General features: G+C 37.4%; 1 pseudogene; it reads right to left on the bottom strand.

The window, feature by feature from the left end:
- Positions 1–1,483: 1,483 nt before the first annotated feature.
- Positions 1,484–19,146, bottom strand: LOC102972053 (annotated as a pseudogene).
- Between the last annotated feature and the right edge of the window lie 7,226 nt (positions 19,147–26,372).

Raw genomic sequence — 26,372 nt, 5'->3', positions numbered from 1 at the left:
AACTTTTTCATTATGATTATATTTATTATGGGGATCTGTCATGTGAGATTACAACTCACTAAAAACTCAGATGTTGGTTAGCATTTTTTAGCAATAAAGTATTTTAAAAATAGGATATGTACATTTTTTTAGTTATAATGCTAATACACACTTAATAGATTACAGTATAGTGTAAACATATATTTTTATGCATTGGGAAGCCAAAGAATTCATTTAATTTACTTTTTTTGGTAATAGTTGCCTTATTTCAATGGTCTGGAACTGAACTGGCAATATCTCTGAGCTATGCCTATATTTTGGAACTCTATAGTGTGTTGAAGGCTTGCAACCTCCAAGCTAAGTCTTAGATGGTAAATTGGGGTTAGTTTGGTTCATTTTAGCTCTCACCACAGTACTAGCTACCCATCATTCATTCCTAGTCATGTGGCAGGCAGCTGTGCGTGTGTTCCTGGAGCAACCTGCACATGGCCCACAGGAGCCAGGGTTGGCAAAAAGGACACTGTCCTCCAAATGTTAGGCATCTGTACTCTGATCGTGACCGCTGTTTGTGATTATAGATGTGCCAAGAGTCAGGTGGCCGCTGTTGCACCTCTCCTCATTGTTATAAGCCCTTCCTCCTCTGGATATAGTGACTTCCAGGGGATTTCAAGGACCCTTCTCCTGCTTTCATTTTTCACTTTTTCTGTGTTTAGGAGCCAGACCCTAAATATTAAGACATTTAAAAGCATATATGAGGAAAATTAGGAAGTGATTTCACATGCTCAGGGAAAGATGCTCCTTCATGAAAGATTTAAGAAGACTTTAAGTTTGCAGTTCAGGCTGATCCTTGGCACAGAAGCAGCCTACAACAATAAAAACACAAACACAAATATGCAAAAAAACCCAGCAAAACTTGGAAAGGGGAAGAATATGATTTCTGGAGTTACCACATTGATAGATTCAAATGTCCAGTTTTCAACAAAAATATCACAAGGCATACAAAAAAAATAAGGAAGTATGGCCCATTCAAAGGAAAATAGCAAATCAACAGCAACTGTCCCTAAAGAAGATACATCTGGATATTCTTGGCTTTTTGAATTTCCGTATATAATTCACAAGCAACTTATCCATTTATGTTTTTAAAACACTTGCTGAGATTTTGATTAGGATTGCACTGAATCTATAGACTAACTTAAAGATAATTAATATTTTACTATATTAAGTCTTCCAGTCCATGAGCATTGTATAGTTCTTCATTTAATAAGATATTCTCTTTTTCTTCTTCTTTTTTTTTTTTTTTGAGTTTAAATAAAAGAGGGAATTGTATTTAGATGAATACAAATGTTCTCGCAGGGCTTCTAACAGCTGTAATGGGTTAATAGCCAGAAGCACATCTTTCTGAAGGACAAACCATGTTGTGATCACAAACTTCCACATCCGGGTTTTGCAAGATCATGAAGAGAATACCCTAGAGGATAGTCCTCCCTGCATAGTGCATAAGGGACTAGAATGTGGATTCATTTCTGCTTGCTTTTTGATCTTTATATTCATTTATGCTGGCCTCACATTTGTCTGGCACATTTCGGCAGATATTCCTGAGCTCACTCAGGCCTCTGAAATGGCTCAACAGCTGGAAGAGCACCTCGAATCTGAATGTATAAATTAATTTTTCTGTCTGAAGGATGGGTTGTAGTGTAATCCCAAAATTCCACTTCCAAATTCTTCATGATCATGTAACCAAGAGAATTTCCTAGAGTATCATCCCCCTCGTGCATACAAATGTCATAGTGTCTCTCTGTTCCAGCTGCCTGAACCATTTCCAGGGCTGTCTTCCTCTTGCCTTCAGCCACTGAGGTCTTCAATCCCAAGTATTTTTCTCTCCAACTCCTGGTCCTCTTCTTTTGTGGGGAGAGGCTTCTGGGATCTTCTGGTGGTGCTTGCTGATCAGAGGCTCTAACCCATATCACAAAACATTCCAGCAAAGCAACTAATCAGATTTTATCTCACCTATTTTTAATAGGATTTATTTTAGAATATCTTTAGATTCACAGCAAAATTAAGTGGAAAGTACAGAGAGTTCTCATGAATCCTCTGCCTCCACACTCACAACCTCTCCCATTATCAACACTTTCAGCCAGAGTGGTGTATTTGTTATAACGGATGAACCTACATTGACCATCATTATCACCCAAAGTCCATAGTTTACATTAGAGTTCACTCTTGATATTGTACATTTTGCAGGTTTTAACAAATGTACAGTACGTGTGTCCGCCATTATCCCATCCTACAGAAAAGTTTCCCTGTCCTAAAAATCTTTTGTGCTCTGCTTGTATCACTCTCTCCCTTCTAACCATTGGCAACAACTGATCTTTTTACTATTTCATTGGTTTTGCCTTTTCCATTATGTCATATAGTTAGAATCATAACATTTTCATCTAGCTTCCTTCATTTAGTAATGTGCATTTACATTTCCTCCATGTATTTTCATGGCTTGATAGCTCTTTTTTTTTTTTTAAGTGCTGAATAGCATTCCATTGTTTGGTTGTACCATAGTTAATTTATCTATTCATCTACTGAAGGATATCTTGATTGCTTCCAATTTTTGGTGATTATAAAGAAAGCTGATATAAACATTCATGTGCAGGTTTTGTGTGGATGTAAGTTTTCAACTAATTTGGGTAAATATCAAAGAGCATGATTGCTGGATCATATGGTAAGAGTATGTTTAGTTTTGTAAAAAACTGCCAAACTGTCTTCCAAAGTGTCTCTACCATTTTGCATTCCACTCATAACAATGAATAAGAGTTCCTGTTATTCTACATCCTCATCAGCATTTGGTGTTCTTGTGTTTTTTTTCCCCATTGCATTTATAGTGTATTACAGTGTTGTTTTAATTTGCAATTCCCCAGCAAAATATGATGTTAAGCATCTTTTTGTATGCTTGTTTGCCATTTCTGTATCTTCTTTGGTGAGATGTCTATTGGTTTATTTTTTAATTAGGTTGTTTGTTTTCTTATTGTTGAATTTTAAGAGGTCTCTGTATATTTTGCATAACAGTCCTTTTTCAGGTATGTTTTTGTAAATATTTTCTCCCATTCTGGGCCTTGTCTTCTCATCTTTTCACAGTGTCCTTCTTACAGTGCAAGTTTTTTATTTTAATGAAATTCAACTTATCAATTATTTCTTCCATGGATCCAGCTTTTGGTATTGAATCTACAATGTCACCACCATACCCAAGGTCATCTAGATTTTCTCCTATGTTATCTTCTAGGAGATTTATAGTTTTGCATTTTACATTTAGGTCTGTGATACATTTTGAGTTAATATTTGTGAGAACTGTTAAGATCTGTGTCTAGATTTTTGGGGGGGCATGTGATTTTCAGTTGTTTCAGCACCATTTGTTGAAAAAATTATCTTTTCTCTGTTGTATAAATTTTGTTGAAGTTAAGTTGACTATATTTATATTTGCCTATTTATGGGCTCTCTATTCTGTTCCAGTGATGTATTTGTCTATTCTTTTGTTAATACCACACTGTCTTGATTATTTTAGTGTAATAAAAGATCTTGAGATTGGGTAATTTCAGTTCTCTGACTTCGTTATTCTTCTTTAGTGCTATATTGACTCTGTTGAATCTTTTGCCTCTCCATATAAATTTTAGAATCAGTTTGTCAAAATCCAAAAACTAGTTGAGATTTTGGTTGGGATTGCTGTGAGCCTATGGACCAATTTAGGAAGAACTGGTATCTTAGCAATATTGTCTTCCTTTCTATAAACCTGGAATATTTCTCCATTTACTTAGTACTTTAATTTCTTTCACCAGAATTGTGTAGAATACCTCTCATAGATCTTGTATATATTTTGTTATATTTATAACTAAGTATTTTATTTGAGGGGATGCTAATGTAAATGGTATTGGTTTTCATTTCAGAGTTCACTTGTCCAATGCAGTTACATAGGAAAATGATTAACTTTTATGTGTTAATGTTAAATCCTGCAACCTTGCTAACATAGCTGTTTAGTTGCAGGAAATTTTTTGGTGTTTTTAGTCTACTTATGAGCCCATCAAAGGCATTCTTCATTTCTGTTACAGTGTTTTTGATCTCTAGCATTTTTAAATTTTTTCTTTGAATTTCCATCTCTCTGCTTAAATTATCCATCTGTTCTTGAATGTTGTCTGCTTTTTCCATTTATAGTTTTTAATATGGTAATCATAGGTATTTTAAATTTTGCAGTCTAATAATTCCAACATGTCTGTCATATCAAGTCTGGTTCTGATGCTTGCTCTGTCTCTTCATACTGTGCTTTTTGCCATTAGTAGGCCTTCTGATGTTTTGTGGAAAGCCAGACATGGTGTATGGGTAAAAGGAACTTAGGTAAATAGATGTTTAGTGATGTGGTGGTAAGGTGTGGCAAAGGGGAAGTGTTCTTTAGTCTCATGTTCAAGTCTCAGTTTTTCAGCCAGCCTGTGTTGCTGGGCTGTGGACTTCACAAGTTCTTCTCAGTTTCTCCCAGTTAGGTGAAACAGGATGGCTAACGGGGTTTGGAGTTGGGTATTTTCCTTCCTCCACAATAATAATGTTATGTAGTTTTTGGTTTGGCACAATTGCTCATTTTTAATAGATTTATTTCTAAATAGTTGATTTGGGGCGGCTGCTATTTTAAGTGGTCTTCTTTTTATAATTTATTTCTCTGTTATTTTTCTATGGATAAAAGTGCAACAAATTTTTTTCACTAATGTTTCCAGTGAACTTTCTAAAGTCATAAAGTAATATAAAAATTTCACAAACTTACTTGGATTTTCTATGTACATGATCATATATCATCTGCATATAACAATTTTTATTTCTTCTGATCAATTATTATACCTTTTACCTCTGCCTTAATGCAGTGGTTTGGACATCAGAAGTGATGATAGCAAAAATTCTATCTCATTGTTGATTTCAGAGAAAAATCTTTCAGTATTTTACCATTAAGTATAATATTAATTGTAGTCCCCCCCCCCCAACAGTTTTTGGTAGATAATATTTATCAGATTAAGGTTATTTCTTTTTATTCCTTGTCTATTGAGTTTTTGTCTTAAATAGGTATTGAATTTTATAAAAGGTTTATCTGTATCTCCTGAGATGATCATATGATTTTGTTTTTCTTTTTAATACGGTAAATTTTATGGATTAATATCTTGAAAGTTAAACCATATTTGCGTTTCTGGGAGAAATTCAACTTGATCATGATACAGTAGCCTTTTTATGAATGGCTGGATTTAATTTGTTAATATTTTTTAGAATATATGCATTTATGTTCTTAACAGAGATTGACTTGTGTTTCTTTTTGGGTCACATTTTGGGATAATATTATGTTGGCCTAATATACTGAGTTGCTATTTGTTTCACACTGTTTCTAATATCTTCAAGTTTGCTAAGATTGATGGGGTTCTTGAGTAAACAGCTAAGGAAGAATTCTTGAGACGTCTTTGGTGCAAAAAGGTGATTTTATTAAAGCATGGGGACAGGACCTGTGGGTAGAAAAAGCTGCACTGGGCTTGTGAGGAGTGACTGACTTTATACTTTTAAGTTAGTGGGGGTTAGGGATAGCATAAGTCTCTAAAAAATTTGGAAGCAAGGCTTTCAGGACCTTGAGGGGCTAGCTGCTGTTAAGGTTACTTTTAGTCTTTAATAACACAAAAACATGAAGGAAGTAAGACAGCCATGAGTTCCTTGAACAAGGTCATGCTCTGCATGTTTCAGACATCTATCAGTGGGCTGCAAGCTGTAATCAGATTTAATTTAAACTACATTGCTCCTGCCTTTGTTTCCCTCATCAAGATCAGTATTATTTTATTAAATGGTTTATAAAAATTCAACAGGGCCTGGAGATCTCCTTGTAGGAAGATTATAAACTATGGATTCAATTTTTGAAAATATAAAAAGGGAAACATTTACATTTTTCATTTCTTCTTGAGCAGGCTTTTTTCCAAGTTACTTTTGTTTTTTACTTTTTTCTTAATTTTTATTTATTTTTTAGAGAGAAAGACAAAGTGTGAGAGGGGGAGGAACAGAGAGAGAGGGTGAGACAGAATCTGAAGCAGGTTCCAGGCTTCCAGCTATCAGCACAGAGCCTGATGGGGGGGCTTGAACTCACAAACCGTGAGATCATAACCTAAGCTGAGGTGGACACTCAACCGACTGAGCCACCCAGGTGCCCCTGTTACTTTTTTTAAAGATAAATATTATTGAAATATAGTAGCCTATTCATTCCATGTGTGTATCATAGTGATTCAATATTTTTTATCCACTACAAAATGATCCTTTTAGTGTATATACTAAGCTGAAATCAAGAGTCAGACGCTCAGTGAACTGAGCCACCCTGGTGCCCCTGAACCTTGGTTTTAAATATAATCTATATGACAGTGACAATGACTTTCTAGCTCTAACCTCTCAATTTAGCTCAAAATTCACCTATCCAGCTATTTACTTGACATCCTCATCTGTGTGTCTACGGGTTTTTTGATATGAACTTGGCCAAAAGACTATTGGTTTTCTCCACCCTGTAGATCTTTCCTTCTCACAATTTTTCCTATTTCAGTAAGTGGCATCACTGTTATAGAATGAATTCCCCCTTCCCCAAATTCATATGTTGAAATGCCAACTGCCAATGTAATGATGATAGGAGGTGGGGCCTTTGGGAGGTGATTAGGTCAAAACAGTGGAGCCCCCCTTGAATGAGATTAATGCTCTTATAGAAGGAGGCGCAAGAGAGCTTACTTTCGCTCCGTTCTCTCTGCCATATGAGGATACCAGGAAAAGACAGACATCTGAACACAAAGAAGAGTGTCTTCACCAGGCACTGGCTCTGATGGTGCTTTGATCTTGGATTTCCCAGCCGTTAGAACTGTGAGAAATAAATGTATGTTTTTGAAACTATTCAGTCTATGGTATTTTTGTTACAGCAGCCCTGAATGACTAAAACAACCAATATGTGCATAGTTGATGAAGACAAAAACTGAGATCAGGATAATATGTCTACAAGCCAAGGGTGCTGAAGATTGCAAGTAAACCACCAGAAGCTGGGGAAGAAGCATGGAACAAATTCTTTTTAACAGCACTTAGAAGGAACCAACTCTGCTGACACTTTCATCATGGACTTCCAGCCTCCAGAACTATGAGACCATAAATTACTGTTGTTTACACCATCCAGTTTGTAGTATTTCATTACAGCAGTCTTAGCAAACTAATGCAAGTCTTCATCCTGCCAAGTTATCAGGAGGTTCAACCTCAACCGTTAGAGGCATTCTCTCTGCTCCCACCCCCTACTCTAGAAGTCTTTTCAGGTTCCAATGTAAAGGCCAAGCCAAGATAAGGAGCTGACTCTGGGGAAAGTGAGTCTAGGTAAAAGGTCATCCTCTGACCAGCCTACCTGCAGATTCCACAGTCTGGACACACCACCAATCCCTTCTGAGATCCCACCACCTGGCACACAACTAAACTTTAGGGTGCTGGTTTCTGATGTACTTGGATCCACCATCCTCCACCCCATTCTCGCTCTAGGGAAGTTCACATCTCTCTCTTGCTTCTGCTTCCTCTTCCTTAACAGTCACAAAAGCTAAGTGAAACACTGCCTTCAAACAACTTCTATGTTTGCCCTAGGAAATGCCCTTGAGACAGAGAACACAAAAGACTAGGCTACATTGTGAAAAAAGAGACACATTTTTATTTGTAAATATCACACATCTAGCTCCCAGTCATACCAATTCTTTCACATCAGCCATAATAAAACAAATTAATGTCTCACAAATTTATCCTGCCAGAGCAGAGATGTCCAGGCAAGACTTATTTAACCAGATAACAGCTTTGTGATACAGGTAATATACCAAGATGATCACCCTGTGATGAGCTCACAGCTAGCATCCAACCATCTCATAATCAGAATACCAACCAAACCATGCAGGAAATCCTTGAAAGGATTCAACAAGCTGCAAAGCAGAAACAATTCAAGTTATTTCTGTCTCTTTTTCTTTCATCATTTCTTCTGTCTCCTTCCATACTATTTCCTCCTCCCTTATCGTCTCATTTTGAACTTTTAGCGAATAGAATACAATTATAAGAGGTCCAATGGCATGCTTTACATCACTAAGTTCCTTCAGCTGTTTTTATTCTCTGCTAACAGAAACATTCTACTTACTATACACTGCAAAGCTCCTGTGTTTCAGGAAATAAATCTGGTTGCTGCTTGATGGTACATCCATTATAATGGATAAAGGGGCTCCACGGTAATTAAATAAAAGCTGGGTAGTTTTCTACTGAAACAGAAATATACAGCCCACTGTTTCTCTATCAATAGAAGAAATTTTTCTTAATAAAATGATTTTGTAGGGATGCTGTGAGTTGGGACCTTGTCATGCTCATCAGTAATCTTCAGAATGGAGATGATTATTTCCTTTCCACATGTAGGTACTTGGTATTCAGTGTTACATAAGAAGTTAAGATGTATGTGGTGTTCTCACACAGAAAAAAATATCTTTCACACACACAAAAAAAATGCGGTTAGTAGTTTTACCTATAAATGTACTATAACTACAAAGAAGCGGGTAGCCTCTTATATTTTATGAGTCTTCTTTCTACTTCTGATAAGGAACCGTGTAATACCTGTAAAGTATATATTGCATTATTTCACTTAAAAGGAATTATTAATTGATAGATGAGGAAGGGAAGATTACTGGAAACTTGCATGTTTTCCTACACTAACTTTTCGTAGTAGCCAAAAGTAATCTGCATCTCAATCCCCCAGCCTGCAGGAATGAGCTGCAGGAAATCTAAATATTATTCCTACTACATGGAAATAAAAGGAGGAATAAATTTTGTTGATTTGATAATAGGCAGAGCTGAAAAGTTGCAGTATTTTAAATTTAAGTGGTCCTCATATTAGGCCAAAACTGTCACAGAAGTTTTAAGAATTTCAAACTCCATCATCCGCAGAGTTAAGATGAATTTTCAAATGCCCTTGGTTGGAGACTGATCACATAATACTAGAAAGATGGGGAGTCATGTGTCTAGAGAAGAATTTAAAAGCCTTTTAATAAAAAATCAGGGATTCTATTAGCAGGTTTTCTTTTAATCATCAAATCATCTCCGAGGTATAAAGAGCACATTGTGGAATGATGAATTTCCAGCATCAACTAAAAATATATCCTTAGATGTTTTACTCTTTGCTATGGTTGAAGCTTTACATTTAACAAATCAATGAGAATACAACAAAATTAATAAGATTTTTTGACATTAGCATGAGTGTTAATAATAAACATGGGTTTCACTTCAGACTATTCTCATCAAAATAGTGTTTTCAGTTATTTCAGACTGTTTCTGTGTGAACACAGCCCACATGCTGCACAGCAGTGATCCATAACCATGCTTTTGCTTTTCATGTGTCTGGATCCGAGTCCATCTTCAAAGTGATATTGATGAGATCTGTGATGCATCACCACTTTGGGAAAATGTTGCAAGCTCTAATGGTATCAACACTGGTTGCCGTCTTTGAAATGACACAGCATTGAGCAATAATAATGTAACTTAACTGTTGGTGTAATTACCAAAGCATTAGTATGCCCAGTGACTCCCTCCATCTTTCACATTAATACCCTGCAGATAGAAGAACTCTATCATCTTCTGTAACTAGAGAGACACACAATGTCATTCAGAGGACAAAATTGTCTTATAAAACTTTATAATCTTCCTCCCGGTGAGTATTTCCTCCTGACCATCACTTCCCAGGATAGTTGACACCCCATAATGAACGTATTATTATCCTCAGTTTATTGGTGTATAAACTGAGGCTCAGGACTGTGAGATAACTTACAGTGACCACATATAAGTGACGGAGTCAGGATTAGAACCTAGGTCTGTCTTTCAATAAAAGTTATTAATTTTAGACTATTCTAAGCCTCCTACTATATTTTATGTCATTTCATGCATTGTTGCAGATGGGATGGTAATAAGCATGAGAGGTAAAACTTGTAAAGAAACACATTTCATCCTTTCTCTATCCATGGCCACTTTCGGATTCTCTAAGCCTGGATACTCACCTCTCCTCATCTGATCCACTCTAAGAAAAAAAAATATCTGCCATTTAAATATTAGCATTATTTTCCATCAATAATCCAGATTTTAGAGCTGCAAAGGATGACAGAAATCACTGTTTCTAATCCCACTCATTTTAGAGATGTGGAGACCCAACCAGAGAAAGGTTATGTGACCTCCCTGATTTCACAAAATTAATTATCTGCAGAGCAAAGACAAAAATTCTGCTTCCTGACTCCCAACTCAGGACTCTTTGCACTATATCTCTACAAGGGTGTTTTCCCTTGGAGTTTTTCTTTACTTAGCAAAGAAAGGGCTCTGACCTCAAAGGAATTTCAAACGCCAAGCACTAAATGGAGAAAGCGAAAACCCATCGAAAGAAACTCTGCATGAGTCCCTTTTTTTGTTTGTTTTGTATTTTGTTATATTTTATTAGTATTGAAACTTATTTTTGTTATTTTTTTCTGGCATGAAAAATCCATAAATAAAGCATAAGTAGTAACTTTCTTCATTTAATTAAATTTACAATTTTGCACACAAAAATTATCCATGATGTAGCCACATAACTGGACCGTAACTAATATCCATTTGTGGAGTTTTTTTTTTAAATATGAAATTTATTGTCATATTGGTTTCCATACAACACTCAGTGCTCCTCCCAACAGGTGCCCTCCTCATTGTCCATCACCCACTTTCCCGTCCCTCCCACTCCCCATCAACCCTCAGTTTATTCTGTTTTTAAGAGTCTCTTATGGTTTGCCTCCTTCCCTCTCTGTAACTTTTTTTCCCCCTTTCCCTCCCCCATGGTCTTCTGTTAAGTTTCTCAGGATCCACATAAGAGTGAAAACATATGGTATCTGTCTTTCTCTGTATGACTTATTTCACTTAGCATAACACTCTTCAGTTCCATCCACGTTGCTACAAAAGGCCAAAATTCATTCTTTCTCATTGCCAAGTAGTATTCCATTGTATATATAAACCACAACTTTTTTATACATTCATCAGTTGATGGACATTTACTGTTTCCATAATTTGGCTCTTGTTGAAAGTGCTGCTATAAACACTGGGGTACAAGTGCCCCTATGCATCAGTACTCCTGTATCCCTTGGGTAAATTCCTAGCAGTGCTACTGCTGGGTCATAGGGTAGGTCTATTTTTAATTTTTTGAGGGACCTCCACACTGTTTTCCAAAGTGGCTGCACCAGTTTGCATTCCCACCATCAGTGCAAGAGGGTTCCCGTTTCTCCACATCCTCTCCAGCATCATTAGTCTCTTGATTTGTTCATTTTATGAATCCCTTAAACAACCTCTGCAGGTGGTTGCTAACCCTCTTGTGTTAAGACCAGCCCAATGGAAGTCCTTGGAGAGTGTGGGGGGAATCTCTCGCCTGACAACAGTATGCAGGAATGTCCTCTGTGTCACAGCCTCCACAGTCCTCCTGCTTCCTTTTAAAACAGAACACATCTCTTCCATCTCTTCTTTTCCCAACAGCAATCAACATAATCATTGTGTTAAGGCCCCATTGGAAGCCACCACCGTGTGAAACAACAACAACAATGTAGTTTAAAATTGATCATTTCTAGTTGCTAAAGGAAGAAGAGAACAGACTTTCCCTTCCTAATTGTGTTCATTATCATAGATTTCAATTTGTCTCAAGTTACAAGGAAAAGTAGATTGAAATCTATAGCTGGATCCCCAGGTGTAACATTCCATTTTTTTAATCAATATGAAATTGAAGCCATTTTTTTTTGAGTATTTTTGGCTCCAGCCCTAAAGTACTAAGTCTATTATGCTGTGTTTAGCCAACCAGATAGTTGATTGTATTTGGTCTATACTTGTTTTTACTCTCAATCTTTATGTCCTACATACACATGAGGCTCTGAATATCAGTGGTTTTGAGAGCTTCTGGCATGTCAAAATAGCCCTGTGTAGTCTGCTCAGGGCTGGGTATATCTCCTTGTTTTTCTGGGTCCACATCTACAAGGACCAACCAAGGAGAAATGTGAGACAAGTCATCTGGAGGAAAAATATGGAGAAAAATGAATAAAGGTGTTTAGGAAAGAGGGAAAAACCACAAGGGCCTGTATGTTCAGAGTGGCCATCCTCATCATTCTCATTTCATGTGTAATTATTCACAAATATTCTGAAACAGTATGAAGAATTACATAAAAGTGAGAAGGAACCTGATAATTCAGAGTTAAAATAAACTAAGTAAGCAGTTAGTTCAATGTCCTTGTTTTACAAATGATGCATCTAAGGCCTGGAGAAAGGATATGATTAAGCCTATTTCATAAGTTAACTCTAACACCCAGTTTTATACTTTATAACATTGGTGTCTTAGTTTAGGTTTTCTCAAAAGCAGAATCAGAGAAAAGGACTGGGTATAGGTGGCTTATTTTGGAAGTAATCACACACACACACACACACACACACACACACACACACACACAGGCTATAAGGAAGGGAAAAAAAGAAAAAGAAGATATAGCAATGATCTTGTTACTTCCATGGGTCCCTAGAGCCCAATCCCACTGGAGATCCTCTGGAATTATAGAAAATGTGTCTAAGAAATGTGCTTCCACAGGATGTAACACCAGGACACTTTTGTACCCATCCCTCTAGAAGCTTGACCTCAAAAGCATGAACTTCTATGAAACCTAGTGTCTTGAGAGAAATCCCAGTGACAGACAAGCAGAGACACACAGCAGGATGCTTGAGTTGGGCAACTTTAAGCAACTTTCCATCACAGCTGCAACTGAAATCAGGCAGAAGAAGTTATGTCATAATCTACCCAAAAGGTTTTAATCTATGTTGCCTAGAACTTTAGGGTTGTTCTGAGAAAAGTCTCCAGGAGTTGCTGAGGGAGGCCTGGGAAAAGCCACATGGTAAGATTCAACGTTTTCTATCTCTGCTCCATTCAGAGAAGACCTATAATTATCTATTTTATATGTTAGGGGCACTGCATGAGATTATCGTTTGGAAGAGGAAGTGGAAGTTTTCTTGTGTATTAGTCAGGATTCTTTAGTTCTAAGTGCAGAAACTAAATCAAACTAGCTTGAGGGAAAAAAAAGTTCACATAACTAAAAAGTTAAGGACTAATCTGAAGCTTTAGGCACAATTGGATTCAGGGTTCTTACAAAGTTGTCTGGGCTCTATCTTAACCTTGTGTCAGTCTCATTCTGTCCCACTCCATAGGGACTTTTTTTCTACGAAGTAAAATACAATGGCTGTCAACAGCTTCAGGGTTATATCATACAACCTTAGCAATGCCACTAGGAGAAGAGAGCTTCCTCCTTCTAGGGTTCATACAATCATAGAGAAGAAATCAAATGTCCTCCTTAGTTCATCTGATCATCTCTTGGACCAATGACCATTGCCTAGACAGTTATTCTAAAACTTTATCATGCATCAAAATCACCCAGGGAATTTGCCACAAAACACTCACAGTTCCCTATCATCTCGGTTTCTAATTTAGTAGATTTGGAATAAGGCCAAAAATATGCATTTTTAACAAGTTCAAGATGATGTTTTTATGGCTGGTCCAGGGACCATACACTGTGTACCTGCTGCAGAAATGAAGCACTCATAATTAAATCACATCACAGGGCCAGTCCAGATTACAAGAAGGTAAGGTCATAGGAAAAATAGATTCTGCTCCTTGATGGGAAGAGGGGCAAATAACCTGGCCATCTTTAGTATGCTATAAGGGACATGATGAAGAGGTCTGATATAAGGGTAATTGTATCTTAGAAGGGTAGAGGAAAGAGAATAAAGTCCCAATGTAAAGAGATGATGGCTGAGAATTTTCCAAAAGTAATGGAAGACATTAATCCATAGATTTGAAAAGTGTTATAAACTCCCAGATAGATAAGTATGAAGAAAATCTCACCTAGGCAGCAACACAATAAAACTGTTAATAAAAGAGAAAAAGCAAGGAGAAAATCTTAAGAGCTTCTAGAGAAAAATATTACCTTCACAGAAACAACAATAACATTGAAAAGTGACTTCACAAAGTAAGTGATAAAATCCAAGAAAAAATGGGATGACATACTTGAAATGCTAAAGCAAAAGAACTTACAACCTCAAAATCAATTCAGAGCAAAAACATCCTTCAAAAATGAAAGCAAATTAAAAACATTTCCAGACAAATAAAAATTATGTAGAATAAAGCTGTATTCAGAAGAAAACTTTTTAACCTTAGAATGCATTTATTTGAGAAGAATAGTAAGATTCTCTCTCCCTCTCTCCTTCTGCCCTCCTCCCCAGCTCATGCATGTGCTCTGTCTCTAAAATAAAATAAAATACAGTAAAATAAAACAAAACAAAAACTAACAAATAAATAACCAATGTCCAGATGAGATCATTTGGGAGAATGTATAAACAGAAAAGAAGACCAAAGACACATTTTGGTGTACTCACATTTCAGTGATTGAAAAGAGGAAGGAGAACTAGCAAAAGTGTCTGAGAAGGAATGGCCAGTGAAATGGAAGGTAAATCTGAAGAAATGAAGAGATGGGAATATTTCAAAAAGGAGGGAGTGGACAACCATGCCAAATGCCATTGAGAGGTCAAGCCAGAGAAGGATAGAGAAACTATCATTGGTGTTGGAGATAAGCAAAACACCTTGCTAAGTGTGATTTCAGTGGAATTGGGGGGTGAGGTGCAAAGCCTGATTGTAGAGGATTAATAGAAAGATAGAAAGTGAAGAAATAGAAATATATTCAAATAGACAGTTTTTTCAAGAATTTTGCTAGGAAGTAGAGCAGAGTAATATGGATGGGGAGAGGTTAAAGGGGTTATACTGCAATGAAAACAATGAATGCAATGAAAAAAACAATCAAAATCATTTTTTAAAAAATTGATTACATTAATTCAGTAGCTAGAGGTCAGCTATGGCCATATACCCCGAGTCTTCTGATTTCTGGACACAAGCTGACAGTGTTGTCCCAAACTTGGGCATGCTCCTTTGATGGAAGAAGGAGGGAGCAAGTGACAGAACTCTACTATGCACTGTCTCAAATCTTCTGCTTGGATTTGCCATAGTTGATGTTTGTTCACATCCCATTGGCCAAAGCCAATTACATGGCTAAGCCCAATGACAATGAGGTAGACAAGTACACTTCTCCAGAAGGCCCTGTACCTCACATGGTAAAAGGTAAATATGTGTACTTAACATTCTAATGAAGACGTAGTGAATACTTAGAAGCGGTAATGTAATCCAGCCCCTGAATCCTGCATTACATACCCATTTTTTCCATAGGTAACATAAAGCATGTTTGTATGCTATTGAAAATAATGCAAGAGAGGGACACATTGATTCTAGAAAAAAAGTCTATGAGAAGGTGAGGAAATAGGTTGTTTGTTTTTAGGAATGAGGACGCTTTCTTATTAACAGGAGGAAAGGCATACAGAGAGTACAGATATTAAAATGTTGATAGTTTTTCTTTCTAAACTTTGGTTCTATTCTGACCTCCCAATAACTTCTAATATCAGGATACCTGGGAGGTGTATTTTGTGAAACGTGAATGTTCAGAAATCTTCCTTTGTTGCCTTCAACAAAAACAAATAGATTGGTCTAGAATTATTTTTCAATCTCCAAATGTCTTACAGCCATTGTTATATTGTTTTAGTAATTAGTACTAGAGAGGAGTTTAGGACTAAGATCTCATTATCTCCAGGACATGCCTCCTGCACGTTATAGCAGCTTAGTACTCACTTATTAATGAGTGCATGCATGAACCTCACCCATCACATTTTTCGGGCAACTTGTTAATGACTAATTCTTTAATATTTTAAATTATATCATCTCTTTTAGCTCTGGGAGAATGAAACCTAATTCCCTTTGATGAATACAAGGTATGAAAGGAAAAGATAAATCTTGTAAGCATATGACTTGAGAGTGAAGTCCTTTAAATGTAGATAGATCAAGTACAATTAAAAACACTTATATGGAACTTGTAGCCTCAGTTGCGAGACCACAGGAAGAAAAGTTACATATCTATTAGGGAGATACCGTAGCAGGGCTTTAAGAGTGAAACTTGGATCTTGTATAAAATGTATGTATAAAGAACATTGATCTTAGTAATAACTTCTACTAGATGAACAAATATGAAGGATTTCATCTACCTAGAGTTAATAAATGAACTCATTTCCTTCTCATAAAATATTCTTTTCTCCATATCAGCGGTATGAGTAGTAACTCAAGTAATTATCACTGAAGAATGAGAACACCTACTTAAAGTGCTCTTGTGTAGATAGTTTTCTTGCTCTCTTCACTAAGCAAAGCCTTTGGGATTGGAGAAATGAGTAAGAATGCTCAAGTGTGTGGGCACTTCAATATGCAGTAGAATTTTCAGCAGATTTTGAACTATTGAGTTGCCACTTGTCTCCTCTGAGAATCATGCTTCTTAATTATGAGAAATCCATTTTGACAAAGATTGAGAGTGGCAGAGACTTACGTGAGAAAGTTAGCTGTCAGAATATCATCTGTCCCCCATTTTTCTGAGTTTGGGAGAGTATTTGGGAACAAAGTCCCAATTTCATAGCTATTGCTCCTTAGCAGATAAATTGGCAGTGATTTGGGAGAGAGGCCCATGACATTTCTGCCTGATATTTTTTTAATCGTTCTTTAAACAACAACAACAACAACAACAACAACAACAACAACAACACTTGGTTCATTTTTGAAACGTAGGCATTTGCTCAATCAATAGCAAGCTCAGAGATTTTTCTAGGAGACAGCAAATCTTTTGCTACAGTTTGGACATAAATTGACCCAAGTTTGAAAACCAGTTCTGTCATTTACTAGCTGATGAACACTGGGCACATTATTTTACTTTGCTGAAGCAGGTTTAACTCATCTATAAACAAGAATACTAGTATTTGTCTTCCTAATTTATTATTTTATTCTTTTAATAACATGAATGACTTATATTCTCATTCCTGGGTTGTGGATACTAGGGGTGCAAATAATAATAACTAATATTTGGTGAGTATTAACCAAACCACTCTAAATATATCTCCTTTATTCTTCCAATCAGTTTTATGAGAGAAATAGATACTCTCATGCTCACTTATCAGATAAGGAAACTGCACTTAGAGTTTCAGTAACCTATCCAACTTACATAAAGTACAAAGCATGAAGACTAAGTTCAAACTAAGAGAGCTTTCAGCTGAAAATATATTCTTAATCACTAGGCTGTAACCACTGGAAAGATGCAAAGATACAATCCCTGCTGCTAGTGTGAACCCATACAAGAAAGTGAGAAGTTAGGGGTGCCTGGTTGGCTCACCCTGTAAAGCGTCAGACTCTTGATTTTGGCTCAGGTCATGATCTCAAGGTTCTGGTTTGTGAGTTTGAGCCCCCTCACATCAGGCTCTGCACTGAGAATGTGGAGCCTGCTTGAGATTCTCTTTGTCTGCCCCTTCTCCACTCTCACTTTGTCTCTCAAAATAAACAAATAAACTTAAAAAAAAAGTGAGCAGTTATAGTAACTGGACATGCACAGTATTCAGATATTGTGGAAGAACAAGCACTTCATTCCCTGGGATCAACCTTGGTTTGAAATCTAAGATCATGATGATGCTACAAAAGTTTTATCTGTTTTGTTTGGATTATTGCTGATTTCAGAGCCACTGGTATTTTAGAAATGTCAATATTTATCATTTAAAAGTCAGTCTCTCTATAAAAATTCATGATGTCCCAGTGGTAAAGTACCACAAGTTTTACTGAATGTCTGCTGTCTAGGAAATACTTAGCCTATGGCACCATTTACACTAAGAGGATGATGGGACTATTTAAGAGATTCTGATTTTGTTAATAATGGATACTATTAAGAATTTGCTTTATGGAAAATATGCTAATATTATTTTCATTAATCAAGTGCATATTTTAATAATAACTGAAAAGTGATTTTTATGAGCATATTATAGGATGATGTGATGTGTGAACTGTACTGTAAAGCCACCAATAAATCAGAACAGAATAAAATGAAAATGGTACATTTTTAATGATTGAAGTTTGGGGCAGTTAAAATGAAATTGGGCAGTTTTGAATTAATAGCATACCATAAGCTTGGAGACTTGCATGCAATCCAGTGTTTGTATATATATATACTGTGTGCTATTAACTTGAAAGCAAAAATGGCTTCTGTAAAACATTGGTTTTTGTTAATTAGACAACTTTGAGCCTTTGAACATGAATCATTAACTGCTGATATTGCCCAAAGGACAAATGTTTGTGATCTCCTGGGGCTGTTAGAGATAAAGAAGAGGAAAAAACAATGAGGAAAGGAAAGTGCTTATTTCTCAGTTTTAGATTATCTAATTATTTCAAGTAGAGAAATACCATTAATAGCATCACTTAAAATAGAATTAAGTGGGAAAAAAGGAAGAAAGCACAACACTTGCAGGCATGGAATTTTATGACAATTAGAAAAAAATAAAATTTATTGAAGAATAGCTATTAATCATTTTAATGGTGACAGGAATCTAATGCATTGCAAGTTTATATATGTGAGGAAAATGTGACATGCACCAGTAACATCTATATTAATACAGACTATGGGACTCTGTTTGCAAGCAAACCCATCAGCCATTATTAAAGAATCCTGTGATGTTCTTGGCAGAGACTAAGTAGACTGAAAGGGAAATTACATTATATCTTTAAACATTTAAATATTTGGATTTATAGTTTACTGATCTTAAGCAGCCTGTCATTTTGATTCAGGTTTCTTTTGTTCCTTGGGTCTTTGTTGATGGTGACTTTTATATTTATTACCTCACATGGAGGGGCTTTTTTTCTCCCTGCATATACATAGATCTGCTTCCCATGTAGTGTTTTCGTCAGTGATGCTGAATGCTTTATTCAACAACCCAGACTATGTGGCAGATTTCCTAGGAACATTCGCAGGATTAACTATTTGAAGCCATGGTGTCACTCTCCACTGCACACATGGTGGGGAAAGGGACACTTTCCCACTTTATTCTGCAAAACTATATATAACCAGGCCTTGCCTTCCTCCCTCTTCTCTTACATCTCCTCTGTGGGCCTCTGCTGGTGTAGAGACGGTAGGTGGGAACCAAGGTGTTGGCCATTCGCTGGTATTAAGAGATATCAGCCCTCAGTGACTATAGGGAATACCTAAGGAGAAGCAGAGTACGGAGGTCACATCAGGGAAAAATGGTTCTTAAACACTTTGTAATTTGTAAAATGCTTCATTTAAAGATTACAAATATTATTATTGTTTATTGCTTTGGCAGTTTAAATTCCCTGAGGTTTCTCTGAGATTATTGGAGAGACTAGGCTACATTTTTCATTCTAATACTTTTCTCCTCCCTTTCTTTCCTTCTCTGGCCTCTTATTGCTGTACCTCCTATTCTGGGTTGGTAAGTGGCGTTTCAGAGGTCTGGGCAGAGCTACTCCCTGCCCTCTCTTTCTGTTCCCCCTCACCTTCAAGCCATGAGGAAACTAATGGCAGCATGTTTTGTATCACAAGAAAGGAAATACATTGCAAGCAGAATGCAGATGCCCAGGCATGTGAATGAAGCCATCAATCAGAGGCCACATCTCCAGTAGAAAAGGTGAATAAATGCATAAAGTGAGTTTTGCTTTGTCTTTGTGACTTCTCTGTGCCTCAGTTTCTTCACTAGTAAAATAAAGTGTCTGAATTAGATCAATATTTTAAACTTCATCTGTGCATGATAATCCCTTGTTGAAGTATAATGTCTGGACTCTATCGCCAGGAATCTGATCTGGGGGTTCTGGGTGGATATTAGGAGTCTGGCCCATAGGTGATTCTGAGGCAGGGGGTCCATGGATGATGTGTAAGCCCTTATTTACCTTAGAAACTTTCCTTCTACTTGTCCCAAGGTGTTGACATCTGGTAGAAGTCCTTGGTGTCTTCATGAAATCATCATTATGGTGTTGCTCACAACTCATTACTCCCCCTACAAACTCAGAAGTTCCAATCTTCAGCATCTCTGTTGAGCAGAGATTTTCATGTTGAGCTACCTCCAGAAATCAATGGCTGGTCTGAGAGTTGACTGCCCTTCGGTCAAGTTCAAAAAGTTGTAGCTAGAGTGAGACCAGAGTTCTCTGTACAGAAGATGGCCTTCTCTGCTCAAGAAACTACTTCCATCCAAAGGGGCTGTGCATGTAGGAAGCATTGTGAATGATCTAGTCAGGACAGTGCTATCCAGCTTTGCTCCCATGTGCTCATGTCTTTTTGGAGACTGCCCTGCTCAAGGTCACTGAGATATTTCTGGTAGAGTTGAAGCTACAATGAATTTAGCTGCTCCTTGTTCCAGTGAGGAACATCAGCTTTCAAAATGCTATGCTTATGTTAGCATAGCTGACACACTTTATGTGAACCTTTGCTGATGTCATTGTTGAAAAATTGGTACCTGTTTTCTTCTCTCCAAAATCCCTTTTAGTGAGAAATATTCTTTAGCCAGGTTTATATAATGTGGCACTCCTGACTTGAGCTCCAGTATATATGCCTTGAGTAAAATGACATTTATTTCCCTTCTGTTTCATTTTTACATGATTTTTATAGGAATACATTTTATAGTTTTTAGCAAGAAAAAGTGAATAAGCACAGGTAAACCTGTTAAATATCTCTCTCCTCTAAGTGCAGTGGAATTTCTTTTAAATCTGGTAAGTCTTTCCCGCCAGCTTGACATCTCTTCAATCTCTTCCTTAGGTCACTCTTACTTTCTGGTTGGTAAAGAGTGTCTGTAGCATTCTACAAAATAGCTCTCTCATAATAGGACCTCGTGAAACACATATTATTGTCCTTTGGCTCAAATTACAAATATTGTCATAAGAGTTCATTTCCATCATACATATTGGAAACTAGTATGATGCGGAAGCAGTGCTTGGCACATAGTAGATCCCATAAATGCTGTTGAGTGAATGGATTAATGCTTGGATGCTGGGTGTCAAGAAGTTTAAGGTTCTTGTTCCTACTATGCTACTTATGAGTTCTGTTTTCTCAGGCAACTCTCTCAGTCTTTGTGAGCCTCAATTTCCTAGTCTCTGATTAAGGAACGCAGTCAGAATAGATGGCTTTTTTCTTTTTTTTCTTTTTTTTTAATATATGAAATTTATTGTCAGGTTGGTTTCCATGCAACACCCAGTGCTCATCCCAAAAGATGCCCTCTTCAATACCCATCACCTACCCTCCCCTCCCTCCCACCCCCCATCAACCTTGTTTGTTCTCAGTTTTTTTTTTATTTTTTAATATATGAAATTTACTGTCAAATTGGTTTCCATACAACACCCAGTGCTCATCCCAAAAGGTGCCCTCCTCAATACCCATCACCCACCCTCCCCTCCCTCCCACCCCCCATCAGCCCTCAGTTTGTTCTCAGTTTTTAACAGTGTCTTATGCTTTGGCTCTCTCCCACTCTAACCTCTTTTTTTTTTTTTTTCCTTCCCCTCCCCCATGGGTTTCTGTTACGTTTCTCAGGATCCACCTAAGAGTGAAACATATGGTATCTGTCTTTCTCTGTATGGCTTATTTCACTTAGCATAACACTCTCCAGTTCTATCCACGTTGCTACAAAGGGCCATATTTCATTCTTGCTCATTGCCACATAGTACTCCATTGTGTATTTAAACCATAATTTCTTTATCCATTCATCAGTTGATGGACATTTAGGCTCTTTCCATAATTTGGCTATTGTTGAGAGTGCTGCTATAAACATTGGGGTACAAGTGCCCCTATGCATCAGTACTCCTGTATCCCTTGGGTAAATTCCTAGCAGTGCTACTGCTGGGTCATAGGGTAGGTCTATTTTTAATTTTTTGAGGAACCTCCACACTGTTTTCCAGAGCGGCTGCACCAGTTTGCATTCCCACCAACGTGCAAGAGGGTTCCCGTTTCTCCACATCCTCTCCAGTAGATGGCTTTTTTCTAATGTAGCCCAGAGCATAAAAGACACCCTGGGTAGGTGTGGTTGTATATTGAATATTTCTTGCCCCTCAGGATATTTTCACTTGCAGATTCAAAATAATAAAATCTCAGATTCAAATGGCTTAAACAATAAGGACATTTATTCTCTCATATAACAGGAAGACAAGAGGTGGTGCAGGCTTTGCATTTCACTGATTCAACAACTGAACAATGTCATAAGGAACCTAGGAGCTTTCAGTCTGCTCAGTGATTTCCCATGGCACTGGTTTTCCTGGCAGCTGTATGTAAATTGAAGCATCATGCTTCCTTTTTTACATCCATTGGGAGAGAGAAGGAAATCTCCTAAACAACACAGCATTATGATTCCTTTTATCCAATCTGTTTGGACCAAGTGAAGGCCTGTGTCCAATTTTGGACCATCTAAGTCCTAGGGGACTTGAGTGGAGTGATTGGATTGGAATGGTTATCTGGGTTGGAATGGACATTGGTGCACCAATGACAATGTCTACAGCATGTTATTAACCATTATTCGTTTGGTCTTGCAGTGCTGAGTAGAAGGCAAAATCAACTTTGAAGTCTTTATACATCTACATATGCAGTGCAGTGTTACACCTGTGACACATCAAGAACCCAGTTTCAAGTTGGCCATTATAGAGTGGGCACCTTTGGTATATTTCAATCCAACTTTGGCACCTTATAAAAGATTCAGGTGTAGTAAACAAAACACAATCCCTGCTGTTCTCATGGGAGATGTAAGAAATAAATACCTGAAAAATTAAAATAGAATACAAAGGAAGTGTATGTCAAGTGTCATAGGAACCATAAGAATAAACAGGCAATTGTTAGACACATAGTGTGCAGCAGGCATTGTGTTAGGTGCTTTGCATATGTAATTACATTTAATTCTTGCAACAACCTTATTAGATAGATGGTGTTATCACCACTTGATAAAGGAGAAAACTGAGGCTCAGATTAAATACCATGCCCCAAGTCACTTAGCTAGTTGATGCCAGGGAATTTGAACCCCAAACTGTTTATCTGCAAAGCCTGTACTTTTTATATTAAGTCATGCTTTGGACAATAAATGAAAATTGGGCCACAGGCTTTCAGCTAATTAAGCCATCTTATTATACCATCCAACCAACTATACTATCTTATTTTGGGATGACAGGCTAAAAGAGGGTATAATTAAGAGGACTAAAGTCACAGAACAAAAAGAGGTAGTTGTCACTGGTTGGGTTCTTCAGAAGATGCTAATATGGAGTTTGAGTACAAGATATTTACTGGAGATCAATGCTTGTAAAGGCTAAGAGCAAACAAAATTGGGTAGGGAAAGAAGTCAAACTGTGACACAGACACCACAAAACTGTGACTAACCCTGAGGGGAGTGCTGGAGTAAGTACTGTCCTGCATAGTGTCCTGCTCCGAGCTGAAGAGGAAGGGCAGGGCTTTCTACCTTCACTTTGCTTAGCCACTGGATACAGGCCAATCTGGGAAAAGCATGACCTCACTGAGTAGACTCTCTGGAGCTGAGGCAGGTCCTGGATAGGCTGACAGCTGGAGGCTGTCTGCTAACCTCACACCTTGCAGCTTTTCTGTGTCTGTCACAGCATCGCCAAGGGCAAATTGCATGTGTATCCAATTCTGCCCATATTCTGGTTTGTGTCCAGTGAGTGTTCCTAAAAGTGGTAACTGGGGGCCTATTTGACTAGGAGACTGGGTAGGAGACTGGGTATGATAAGACCAGAGATGCCATTTCATGCTTTTTAAAATGCTTCCAGAAGGACATCTTTCAATTTGGCCTCATTTCTTTCAAAGCAGGGTTTCATTTTACTCCCCAAAGATGCAATTTCACAAATGGGCCACGTCATATCAAAAGACAGGAGCTATGTTTTCTCATCACAGAAATACATGTCACCAAATTTCATTGTTTTTCTGAAGCTGGTACATTTCTAGGATTAGGCTCTACTAAGGCAATTGCAGGATATTCCCATGCTTTTACAGGTCAAAAATTTGCTCTTCTCATATAATATGTTAATTAGAATGGTTGTAGAAAGCATTTCACTCTGTATATTTATATCAAATCATCATATTAAAGGCTGTGAATATATTTGGTTTTTACTATTTAAAAAAAGAAGACAAATATGGGCTCAAATATGGGCCATTCTTGGTGTGACTAAGAAAACAAATACACATTATGCAGTAGAGCATGGGACAGATGAGTGCAAATTTGAATTCTGCATTATCATTTACCAGTTATACGACCTTGGGAAAGTTTCTCTCCAAACCCGTGTCTTCCTCTGTAGAATGGAGTAGCTATTGCTGTTGCTGATGTTATTATATTGGTTTCCAAACATTTAATCCTATTGGTTGTTCTCTGCCTGCATTCTAGACCTTGCCTCTTAAAATGTGGAGTTCAGATGTGAATATAATATACTAGACCTAGTATGACCAAGGTGGCATATAGTGAGACTCAACTTTCCTTGTCCTAGACATTACACATCTGTGAATGCAGCACAGGTTTAAGGTAGCACAGGTGATAACCACACACATTATTGGTTCCATTATTATTGACACCTACAGGCTTTTTTCTTATAAACTGCAGATAAGTCTTGTGTCCCTATGCCCAACCCTGACTCCCATCTATCAAATACAAATGAATTAATAAAAAGTATGAGTTTATGTTTGTTTCAGCTAAAGTCTGTGCTATTTGAAAAACAAGGGAGATATTTCTCACCTATCACATATCCCCTCTACCAGTTGTCTATGGTTTACTAGTCTGTGCAAAGCAGAAAAAGAAAAGTTTATTCCTTTCATGTGAGAACCTTGGCTGACCTCCTGACTCATCTGCAGTGGCCTTAGTTAGCCAGATGACCTAAAGATGCTTTCATTCCCATACTGCCGACCTGCACTTTGGTGTCACAATTAAGAGATATAAAAAAGTCTATAACACATTAATATCCTTATAGAACAGGGCTGGAGGAGAGGTACGGACTCCACGTTCTCACTCAGATATTATATGAAATAATGTTCCAACTTGCTTTGCAATGGCCAGAAGAGTCTGGACTAGTCCTTCCTGGATCTCTAAGATGCTTGGCTAACTTGAACAGGAGGCCAATCCTGCACAAATTAGTGGGGATATTTGCAAACAAGCAGCTTGTACCTATGAAACAATCCTTCCACAAAGGCTTTGAGGCTGCCAATGGATTTAAAAAAAAACAACCCTCCCCCTTTCCTGCCCAGAATGTGGTATTTTCCTTCATAGGCGTTATCAAGCTCCTGGGCTTGCTGGGTGGGCATGAGAGGCCTTGATCTACCCTGTCTGGTCTCCCAAACATCAAGCCCCACAGTGACCACAGCCAGTGGAGGAGCCTGGCGTTTGGCAGGTTTCCACGTCAGCTCTATTGGAGTGGTAATTGGAGGGGCTGTCATTAGGTACCTTTTAATGGCTTTCTTGAATGTGCTGACTTAAATTTATTTAGTTCCAGGGGTTCTCTGAGCAGTCATAACTATATTTCAAATAGTGATTTCTATAAATTAGAAATGCCATTTTTCTTCAGCCTAAGAATTTCAATGAACCAATTATTCAAAACCAAATTTAATCAAGTACATTTTTTTCCCTTTCCTTCTGCAAATGTATGTTCCTTGGGCCTGTAAAGAAATGTGATGTTGCCATCAGATTGGCTGTACAGAGCTGATAGATTGGACTGTCAGAATTTATTGCTAATTTGGCTGTTAGGCCTTGGAAGTACTTGACAGCGCTGGTGCCTTCCATAATGATATTTAATGTCTGGTCTTGGGTTTGAACTTCACTGTGCCAACTATTGGTAAACACACAGCTTTGCTCTGTTTTGTAATATATACTTTCATGCTTAGTCCATTTCCCTTGGTGGAGAACAATTTGAAGGTATGTCAACAGTTCTAGTACATTCTGTCTTTGTCCTAATTATGCCCATGTGCTGACTTATATTGGGTGTGTTTATGCACATGTGTTTCAAGTGACCACCTCTGACTGTGGCATTGAAAGCCTAGGATATGGAAAAAACAAAACATGCTTGAAAAGCTAGATTATGGAAAAAGTAAAACATGCAATATCCTACTTTTACTCCCTTGGCTAAGAGTAAGAGTTCTAGGCAAAGGAAAAGAACTGTGACAGTTCGCCAGAGTAGTTTAGTATAGTAAAAATTAGAAATTCGTTTGTTACATTTAGAGACCCAAAATGTATTTAGAACATAAGATTGAGTGTTAAGAGTCTATTGCCTGGACCTGAATCCTGGCATCATTACTTGCTACTCATGTGATCTTGAGTGAATTACTTTAACTGTCTAAGCCTCAGTGTTCCAATCTGTAAAGTGAGGATAATAATGGGAATAATAATAATATTTTTTTCCTCCAGAGTTGGTA

The sequence above is a fragment of the Panthera tigris genome, chromosome A2 (genome assembly GCF_018350195.1).
Source record: "Panthera tigris isolate Pti1 chromosome A2, P.tigris_Pti1_mat1.1, whole genome shotgun sequence".
Taxonomy (NCBI): domain Eukaryota; kingdom Metazoa; phylum Chordata; class Mammalia; order Carnivora; family Felidae; genus Panthera; species Panthera tigris.
Note: the sequence above shows the minus strand (reverse complement) of the source record. Positions and strands in the feature narration are given on the sequence as shown.